Here is a 9670-nt window from a genome sequence, read left to right as displayed (position 1 = left end):
CACAGCCCCTCCCCTCCGCCTTAGAAAAGCAGCGTGCCCGGACTGGGGAGTCCGAGGTCATGGGTTCGAATCCCGCCTCCTCCTGGCAGCTGTGTGGCACTTCTCTGGGCCTCAGTCCCCTCCTCTGTCAAATGGGGATGAAGACTGGGAGCCTCACGTGGGACAACCCGAGGAGCCTGTATCTCCCCCAGCGCTTAGAACAGGGCTCTGCACAAATGTCAACATTATTATACAGCAGCCACGCCCCCTCCGCCCCTCCCAGCCAATGGGAGGGGGCGGCTCAACGGCCTGTCGACCCCACCCCAGCACCCCCCTCCCCACCTCGCACCGCCCCTCTTTAGACAGCAGCCAATCGGCGTCCGGCCCTGCCGCCCCCCCTCCGCCCGGGGGCCGGCGGAGCCAATCGGCGTCCGGTCCTGCCGCCCCCCCTCCGCGTCTCCCAGCCAATGGGAGAGATCGGCTCAACGGTCCGTCAACCTCCCCCCCCCCGCCCGGGCGCCGGCAGGGCCAATCAGCGTCCGGCCTTCCGGCGTCCCAGCCAATGGGAGGAGGAGAAGCCGTCGAGGTGTCCGGGCGTCGCCCCCCCCCCACCACCCCGCATCCTTAAACCATTCAATAGCGCGACAGGAAAAGGGGACGGGGCTTAGTGTCACAAAACGTAAGTAACCGAAGCCTCTTCCTGCTATTTCCCTGATTCCTTCATCTAGATTCATATAGGTGATATAGATTCGTAAATATACATATGCATATGTATATAATATGTAAATACACGCATGTGTAAATAAAAATGTATATATGTAAATATGCACCCACATCTATGCACAGGTCTACATGTATGCATATGTGTGTGTGCATATATATAATAATGTTGGTATTTGTTAAGCGCTTATTATGTGCAGAGCACCGTTCTAAGCACTGGGGTAGATACAGGGTAATCGGGTTGTCCCACGTGAGGCTCACAATTAATGCCTATTTTACTGGTGAGGGCACAGTGAAGTGACTTGCCCACAGTCACTCAGCTGCCAAGTGGCCGAGCCGGGATTTGAACCCATGACCTCTGACTCCCAAGCCCGGGCTCTTTCCACTGAGCCACGCTGCTTCTCTCTCTATATAGATACATATGTGTGCATATGTATATATGCATATGTAATAATAATAATAATGTTGGTATATGTTAAGCGCTTACTATGTGCCGAGCACTGTTCTAAGCGCTGGGGTAGACATAGGGGAATCAGGTTGTCCCACGTGGGGCTCACAATCTTAATCCCCATTTTACAGATGAGGGAACTGAGGCCCAGAGAAGTGAAGTGACTTGCCCACAGTCACACAGCCGACAAGTGGCAGAGCTGGGATTCGAACTCATGAGCCCTGACTCTAGATGTATATGTATACATCTAGACCTGTGCATGTGCGTGTGTACATAAATACACACACATATGCACATGTATACATCTATATATACATCTATACATGTATACATCTATATATAATCTATACATGTGCATATATGTGTGTGAATAAATATATACGCATATGTATAGATGTATGCATGTGCATATATGTGTGTATATATTTATATTTTTATATATATGAAGTAACATAAAATAATAATAATGTTGGTATTTGTTAAGCGCTTACTATCTGCAGAGCTCTGTTCTAAGCGCTGGGGGAGACACAGGGGAATCAGGTTGTCCCACGTGGGGCTCACAGTCTTAATCCCCATTTTACAGATGAGGTAACTGAGGCCCAGAGAAGTTAATTGACTTGCCCACAGTCACACAGCCGACAAGTGGCAGAGCTGGGATGTGAACTCATGACCTCTGACTTCAAAGCCTGTGCTCTTTCCACTGAGCCACGCTGCTTCTAGCGGCTGGAGCTCGGGCCTGGGAGTCATAAGGTTGTGGGTTCTAATGCCGGCTCTGCCACCTGTCTGCTGTGTGACTCTGGGCCAATCACCTCACTTCTCTGGGCCTCACCTCCCTCATCTGGAAAATGGGGATGGAGACGGTGAGCCCCAAGTGGGACTCGAGGGACGGGGACTGTGTCCAACCCGATTTGGTCGCCTCCACCCCAGTGCCTCTCACAAGGTAAGCGCTTAGCAAATGGCATCATTATTATTATTATCTTCTAGCATTATTTTTGCAGAAAGAGGACGGGACTCAGGCGACCTGGGTTCTAATCCCCGCTCTGTCACTCGCCTGCTGGGTCACCTTGCGCAAATCGTTTAACTTAATAATGATCGTGGCACTTGTTAAGTGCTCACTATGTGCCAGGCACTGTACTAAGTGCTGGGTGGAATCGAGCAAATAGGGCTTGGACATAGTCCCTGTCATTTATTCGTTCAATTGTATTTATTTATTAAGTGCTTATTGTGTGCAGAGAACTATACTAAACCCTTGGGAAAGTACAAGGAGCCCACAAGGAGCTCACAGTCTAGAATCCACGTGGGGTTCACAGTCTCAATCTCTATTTTACAGATAAGGGAACCGAAGCATGGAAAAGTGAAGTCACTTCCCCAAGGTCACCCAGCAGAGAAGTGGTGGAGCTGGAATTTGAACCCGTGACCTTCTGACTCCCAAGTCGTTGCTCTGTCCATTATGCCGTGCTTCTCTGAGCCTCGGTTTCCTCAGCTGTCAAATGGGGAGTAAATACCAGTTCTCCCCTCCCCCTAAGACTGGGAGCCCCTGTGGAACAGAGACCGTCATGTCCAATCCGAATAGCTTGTATTTCTCCCAGCATTTAGCACAGTGCTTGACTTAACGAATACTACACTTAACAAATACTATAATTATTAAAATGAGTGACTTCATCGTCCATTGCGCTGCATCAAAATTCCAATTCCCCGGGCGGGGTGGGGGTTAAGACTCTCATTAATCTGCCCCAGCGTGGCTCAGTGGAAAGAGCCTGGGCTTGGGAGTCAGAGGTCATGAGTTTGAATCCCGGCTCTGCCACTTGTCAGCTGTGTGACTGTGGGCAAGTCACTTCACTTCTCTGTGCCTCAGTTACCTCATCTGTAAAATGGGGATGAAGACCTTGAGCCCCACGTGGGACAACCTGATTCCCCTGTGTCTACCCCGGCGCTTAGAACAGTGCTCTGCACATAGTAAGCGCTTAACAAATACCAACATTATTTTCACTTAGTTCCCTCTCCCTTACCCCGCTCTCCAAGATGGAACAGTCTTTGCCTGACTCTTCCAGGCGGCTCTAACACCACCCAGGAAATCGAGATTAGAATGAGAGTCAGGAGATCAGATTTTCTGCATCTAAGGTGTGACTTAGAGGGCAGGGATCTTGCCAAGCTACTCTGCTGTAGTGTTCCCTTTTTTATGGTTTTTGTTTAGCGTTTACGATGTGCCAGGCACTATACTAAGCGCTGGGAGAGATATAAGCTAATCAGGTTGGACACAGTCCGTGTCCCACATGGGGTTCACAGTCTTAATCACCATTTTACAGATGAGCTAATGGACGTAGAGAGAAGTGAAATGACTTGCCCAAAGTCACGCTGCAGACAAGTGGCGGAGTCCTTTTGACTTCCAGGCCCATGCTCTATCCATTAGACCCCGCTCCTTCTCATGACACAGCTCTGCAGAAAATAAAGGCTCGATAAATACCGCCGATTGAAGTCCTTTAACCCAATTAATGAGGAATGTTGGGAACCTCAGAATCATCCGTAAGCGCTCGACCCACAGCATTTACCTTAATAAATACTATTATTCCTAAATGTGACAATACCAGTGGGGGCCAGGAAGAGGGTGACTAACTAAGGTCACCCCCCCTTCCTTGCTGAGGAGACTTCTGGCTGCTACCGTGACTTCGGGCAAGCCACTTAACTTCTCTGTGCCTCAGTTACCTCATCTGTAAAATGGGGATTAAGACTGTGAGCCCCAAGTGGGAAAATCTGATTCCCTTGTGTCTACCCCAGCGCTTAGAACAGTGCTCTGCACATAGTAAGCGCTTAACAAATACCAACATCATTATTATTATTTGGGGACTGTTGGATTGAGCCACGAGGAGGCTAAAACTCTGCTCAATCTCTAAATCCATCAGTGGTATTTACTAAGCGCTTGCCGTGTGCGAAGGAAGATACTAAATGCTTGGAGAGGGGAATCCAATAGAGTAGACCCAATCTCTGCCCAAAAGGAGCTCACAGTCAAGAGGGGGAGATGATCATTAAAATGAATTTCAGAATGGGGAAATGGCAAGAGAGTAAGGATACGTACATCAGTGCGGGGCAGCTGAGGGCAGAGTGAATATCCAGGGTTTACAGGGAACAGACTTGAGTGCCCAGGCATAATCCCAGCTCTGCTACTTGTCAGCTGTGTGACTTTGGACAAGTCACTTAACTTCTCTGTGCCTCAGTGACCTCATCTGTAAAATGGGGATTAAGACCGTGAGCCCCACGTGGGACAACCTGATGTCATCATCATCATCATAATAATAATGATGCTGGTATTTGTTAAGCGCTTACTATGTGCAGAGCACTGTTCTAAGCGCTGGGGTAGATCCAGGGTAATCAGGTTGTCCAACGTGAGGCTCACAGTTAATCCCCATTTTACAGATGAGGTAACTGAGGCACAGAGAAGTGACGTGACCTGCCCACAGTCACACAGCTGACGAGTGGCAGAGCCGGGAGTCGAACTCATGACCTCTGACTCCGAAGCCCAGGCTCTTTCCACTGAGCCACGCTGCTTCTAACTACCCCAGTGCTTAGAACAGTGCTTGGCACATAGGAAGCCCTTGACAAATGCCATCATGATTATTATTATTAATATTGTTATTATTATGAGAAGCAGCGTGACTCAGTGGAAAGAGCCCTGGCTTGGGAGTCAGAGGTCTCGGGTTCTAATCCCGGCTCCGCCGCTTGCCAGCTGTGTGACTTTGGGCACTTCTCTGTGCCTCAGTGACCTCATCTGTAAAATGGGGATTAAAACTGTGAGCCCCACGTGGGACAACCCTGATCACCTTGTATTCTCCCAGCACTTAGTACTTTGCACATAGAAAGCGCTTAACGAATACCACCATTATTATTATTAGGGGAAATGAAGGATTAGTTGGAGAAGGCCTCTTAGATGAGGTGTGAAAATAAGGCTTTGAAGATGAGGGTGGTGGACTGTCAGGTATGAAGGGGCAGGGAGTTCCAAGCCCTAGGCAGGTGTGGGCCGGGGGTTGGTGGCGAGGTAGACGAGATGGAAGTATAGACAACAGGCTGGTATAAGAGGAGCGACGTATGAGGGTTGGGCTACAGTAGGAGATCAGTGTAGGTGATGAAGAACTGATCGAGTGCCTTGAAGTCGTTTAAGAGCTGTTTGATGCGGAGGTGTATGGGTGACCGTTGGAAGTTTTTGAGGAGTGGGGAGACGGAGGTTAGCAAGGAGGCATGCTACCAGTCTTCCAAACTTCCAGCAGTTTGGAAGGAGAAAAAAGGGAAAATTCTAGAAACGTGGGAAAGGTAGACACCTATTATTCCCAATATTCCCAATGCCTTACCTAGACTATAAACTTGTGTTTTTTTGCCGGGTGGGGGCGAGTCGGTTTAAGGTATCTGTAAAGTGCTGACTCTGTGACAGGCACTGTCCTAAATGCAGGTTAGATACAAGCTATTCAGATTGAACAGTCCATGTCCCAAATTCATTCATTCAATAATATTTATCGAGCGCTTACTATGTGCAGAGCACTGTACTAAGTGCTTGGAATGTACAAATCGGTAACAGATAGAGACGGTCCCTGCCCTTTGACGGGCTTACGGTCTAATCGGGGGAGCCAGACAAGAACAATAGCAATAAAATATCTTTATTTTATTATTTTATTTTATAGGGGGCTCACTGTCTAAATCCCCACTTTTTGGGTGCACAGAGAAGTTAAGTGACTTGACCAAGATCACGCAGCAGAGTAGTGGCCGAGCCAGGTTTAGAATCCAGGTCCTCTGCCTCCAAGGCCTGGGCTCTTTCTTTATGCGGCTTCCCTGCTCACTGTGGGCAGAGCTCACATCTACCAACTCACTGTACTCTCCCAAGTACTTAGTGCGGTCCTCTGCACACAGCAAGTTCTTAATAATCACCACTAATCGATTGATTAATTGACAAAAGATTTTGTGGCAGATAAAATATTTAGGTTGAATGAGAGAGATGAGTTGAGGATAATGCCAAGGTAACAGACTTGTGACACAGGGACCTTAACGGTGTTTTCTACAAGAGAATCAGGGGAGGACAGGGTTTGGGTAGGAATCGAAGTTGTGTTTTGGCCATGTTAACTTTGAGGTGTCGGAGGGACATCCAAGTAGAAATGTCCTGAAGGCAGGAGGAAACGTGAGCCTCCTCCTGTCGTGCTTCTGTTCAGTCTTGTTTCTCCTATTTTTTGTTTTCATCTTTATACGTCTCTTGCTCATCCCCCTTCACCATCTTACTCTTTGACTGTGAACACTTTGAGGACAAGAGACCATGTCTAAATCTCATCGCTTTCCTTTTATGTCCCAGCCCTGAGTAAAGTGCTTTGCACACAATAGATGCTGAATAAAGACTTTTACTACTGGTACTGGATTTAGACCTTGGGTGGGGAGAAGGGGGCAGAAAAGACCTACGGAGTCAAAACCCTCCTCCCATCTTTCACCACCCTGTCCAGGTTTCAAAAGGGGAGGAGGTGTGTGTATGTGTGTTTGTGCATGTGTGTGTACTGTGCATTTTGTGAGGGAGAAGGGGCACACAAAGTTCATATTCCCCAACAGAGCAGTGGGAGAGGTGAAAGAGGGGAGGCTTTGGAGAAGTGACTACCTCAGGCACCAAATCTAGGAGAAGATAAATGTGATATTTACTTGAAATGTTCTTCTGAAGATAGTATCATTTATTTATATAGAGCCTATCTTTCCCTAAGTAGAATGCAGTGCAGGAGATTGACATCTAGCCTACATCCCTATTCCCAACGGACATTTGTGTTTTTTCTCTTGCAACCAAAAGTGATTCCAGGCTTTCGGATGGAGCCGATGTTATGAAACTAGAAAATTTCTCTTTCAATTTGGGATTGTCGAGCTGGATTGATGGATATTGGGAGTCACAGTCTTATAGTAGCTCCATTCAAAATCCAGGGAAGTTTGTTTATTTGCTTGCCGTTTTTTGCCTATAGGAGAGGAGTACAAAGAGTTCAGGTGTTGTCCAAATATTGGTTGCGGTTCTTTTGAGCTCCTTATGGGCGGGGATCATGTCTACCAACTCGTATGGTATGCTCCCAGGCACTTAATACAGTGCTCTGCTCGCCAGAAGTGCTCAGTACATACCACTGCTTGATCAAGTGAGTGAGGAAGATCCAGACTTGATCAAAATGAAACAGAACACAGAATCACAATGGACAATGTGATTTTTCAAAGGAAGGTGTTAGAATCCTCTGTTCCAGACTTTTGAGGTGGAAATGACATTTTTAAAGCCTTTCCCTCTTCTCCTTTGTAGCCGCATTAGCCCCAGCAAGAGCGGGGCCATATGACTCCACAAGCTGAGCCACCTGTCACCCAAAACACGACATTGTTCGTGACTGCTCAGAAGCAGTTTTGTCTAAGCCCTAAACCCATAACAATGTGTATCCAGAAGGTTAATCTCAGCCCACGCCTGCATGGGATAAACTTAATGGTGGGTTGAAAAAAATCACGGATTTCGGCCCGTATCCCGATGGCACCACTGAAGGCTGACGTGCTAGCCAGATGACCTTTTGGGGGACTTGTTGTTAACATTTTTTGTTTACAGTTCGTCATGGCAGAACAGAGAAACATTATGCTGAGCTTACGTAAACAGTACATTTCGTTACAAAGTTACCTCTTCAGATGTGCCTTGAGGACCCCCCTGGGGAAATATCCGGTTGGACTGGGAGGAGGGAAGGGAGAAGGACGGCACCGGTGGCCAAAAGTTTGAAACGCAATCAGTGTGGTCTATGAGGAAGGTAGATGTGCTGATGGTGAGGGTTGGTGAAAAACACTGCGGTACCAGGCACCAAAAATGTGAGTCTTGATTACAGTGGCCCACCCTACTCCTCACAAGCTGCTCTTTCAATCACTCATTTATTGACCGCTTACTGTGTGCAGAGCACTGAACTAAGCACTAGAGAGAGTACCGTGCAGCAGAGCTGGTACCCCTTCTTAAACAACTCCAGTGGTTGCCTATCGACCTCCGCTCCAAACAAAAACTCCTCACTCTAGGCTTCAAGGCTCTCCATCACCTTGCCCCTTCCTACCTCTCCTCCCTTCTCTCTTTCTACCGCCCACCCCGCACGCTCCGCTCCTCTGCCGCCCACCTCCTCGCCGTCCCTCGGTCTCGCCTATCCCGCCGTCGACCCCTGGGTCACGTCCTCCCGCGGTCCTGGAACGCCCTCCCTCCTCACCTCCGCCAAACTGATTCTCTTTCCCTCTTCAAAACCTTACTTAAAAATCACCTCCTCCAAGAGGCCTTCCCAGACTGAGCTCCTCTTCCCCCTCTACTCCCTCTGCCATCCCCCCTTTACCTCTCCGCAGCTAAAGCCTCATTTTCCCCTTTTCCCTCTGCTCCTCCACCTCTCCCTTCCCATCCCCACAGCACCGTACCCGTCCGCTCAACTGTATATATTTTCGTTACCCTATTTATTTTGTTAATGAATTGTACATTGCCTTGATTCTATTTAGTTGCCATTGTTTTTACGAGATGTTCTTCCCCTTGACGCTGTTTAGTGCCATTGTTCTTGTCTGTCCGTCTCCCCCGATTAGACTGTAAGCCCGTCAAACGGCAGGGACTGTCTCTATCTGTTGCCGACTTGTTCATCCCAAGCGCTTAGTACAGTGCTCTGCACATAGTAAGCGCTCAATAAATACTATTGAATGAATGAATGGTAGCCACGCTCCCTCCCCCCAAGGAGCTTACAGTCTAGAGAAGCAGCAGGGCCTAGTGAAAAGAGCACAGACCTGGGAATCAGAAGGACCAGGGTTTTAATCGCAGCTCTGCCAATTGCTTGCTCTGTGACCTTGGGCAAGTCGCTTCACTCTCTACCTCAATTTCCTCAACTGTAAAATGGGGTTTAAACCTGTGAGCCCCATCTGGGACACGGGGACTGTGTCCAACTTAGTTAACTTGTATTGATCCCAGCCCTTAGAACAGTGACACATAGTAAGTGCTTAACAGATATCATTAATAATAAAAAAAATAGAGGGATTTAGCTCATCTACAGTCTAGCTCTTTGATTCTGAGTTTGCCCCACGCCAGTGCTGGCAAAAACATTCAACCATAGATTTACCTTCAAAATTGTTCAAAGTCCTGTGGAGATGTGTCATCGTGCAGATGGAAGTTCCGATCGTGAAATTAGGAATCAAGTGACTGAAAGTTTGGTTTGAATGGATTCACTCAATAGTCAACATATCTCAGGATGCTGTGCTAGTGTTTTGGATTTATTACTATTAAAAAAAAACATGTGATCAATACTGTAATGATTGAAAAAAAGTTGCTGGTGGCAGGGAGCCTTTTTACTTTCCTGGTGCTGCTATTTAGAGGCGCCTGAATGTGTTAATTAATTGAAAGGAATTAGGAAGATTAAACAGGAAGGAAGATGGTCGTATCATTCTTTATGAATCTGTTCAGGAAATCCAATCAATAATGACCTCACCATTATTGTAAAAAATTGCTCAATTGACTGTCTCATTTTACATTTCAATTCAGAAGCAAATACA

The sequence above is a fragment of the Ornithorhynchus anatinus genome, chromosome X2 (genome assembly GCF_004115215.2).
Source record: "Ornithorhynchus anatinus isolate Pmale09 chromosome X2, mOrnAna1.pri.v4, whole genome shotgun sequence".
NCBI classification, from domain to species: Eukaryota; Metazoa; Chordata; class Mammalia; order Monotremata; family Ornithorhynchidae; genus Ornithorhynchus; species Ornithorhynchus anatinus.
This window is presented reverse-complemented; position numbering follows the sequence as displayed.